This window comes from Olea europaea, chromosome 10 (genome assembly GCF_002742605.1).
Source record: "Olea europaea var. sylvestris chromosome 10, O_europaea_v1, whole genome shotgun sequence".
Lineage (NCBI taxonomy): Eukaryota > Viridiplantae > Streptophyta > Magnoliopsida > Lamiales > Oleaceae > Olea > Olea europaea.
Genome location: NC_036246.1, coordinates 17,316,475 through 17,317,916, shown reverse-complemented (window position 1 = coordinate 17,317,916; position 1,442 = coordinate 17,316,475).

The following is a 1,442-nucleotide window of genomic DNA, read 5'->3' as shown; positions in this document are numbered from 1 at the left end:
AGAGGTGCAGATCAACACTAAGAACACAATCAAAACCCGTTGATTCTCGCTAAGGGACAGGAATTCACAATCAAGACTCGTTAATTGGTGCACAATAACTGCAAAATAATCCTTAATATACAAATTGTTTGTTCTCAAAAATGTCAATATTGGATGGACAAGAATTGGAACTATCCAAATTCGATACAGTTATTCAATAAATCGCTGACAATTAAAATGATATGTTCAATACTTAAATACATGCACAAGAGGTTCAAAAGTCTAGAAGTTCATGACACAAATGAATGAAATAAATATAAAACAAATTTCCAATTATGATAAAAGAAAACACAACTGAAATAAAAAAAAAAAAAATGACAAAAGTTCCTATCCTTGAAATCCAACGATACACTTGGCCAATATTTAAGTTAAACCTGTTCATATTGATTTATTCCTGTTTGAATGTTTGCTAAATGTGTTGTAAATATTTACATATTTTTGTACGGAAAAATTGTTTTTAGTAGCCAACTTTCTAATTCTATAAATATTCAAAACATAAGTATAGCAGATATCTTATGGACTTTATGATTAATTAAATAGTCTAGCTGAATAAAAGAGAAGCACTTGATCCTACATAGGTACATATACGAAGTTGCACAAATATGCTCAATAACGCATGCACTTTGTTTTACTTGAATATGATCTCACGTGTGTTGCACGTGATATTTGCATTTTGATCTTTTGGTTCGTATTCATCACTTGCACTTTTTGTTGAGCAAAATAATTAGGACAACCCTTGTTTTGTTCCATACGATAAGCAACATAGTATACTCATTTGTTAACATCAATTGATTGATAAATTGACTCCTATACTTTCAGTAATGAAATCTCACAATTCAACTTGAGTAGCAGAAATAAAACAATACCAAGAGCACTAAGCCCAGTCTTTGTTTTCAATACCATAGATTTCTTAAAAAAGCTTAAGTTATTTCGAGCGTTTATAACTTCCATTGGACTGGCAACAAAAAGAAGGGTAGATAACTCTAGAATTATATATTTAGGGTACAAGATGTTCTTCAATTTTCAATAGGATAACATTTTGTTAACACTTTCTGATAGGGATCGATATTGTTACAATACGAAGACATATAATGCTGATGCTTTTGCCATGTATGGATTCTATGGCTCTTCGGTTCAGGTCATGGTCAAGCAAACTGAAAAATTCGTGCTAAGGTTGGAACATATATACAAGAGCCTGGATGAGTATCTCTTCTATGGTAGATAGAATTGTAAATCAACATAAGGAATACAATCAAAACCCTGTTGATTCTTGTTGCGGAAGCTCTCTTGAAAGATCTTCAAATCAGTGATTTTCGAGCTCAGTCCAACGTGCGTTTCTCAACCAACAACCAATTCAATCGGTTCCAAACCACAACCAATTGATTCACCTTGGTTGCTTTTCA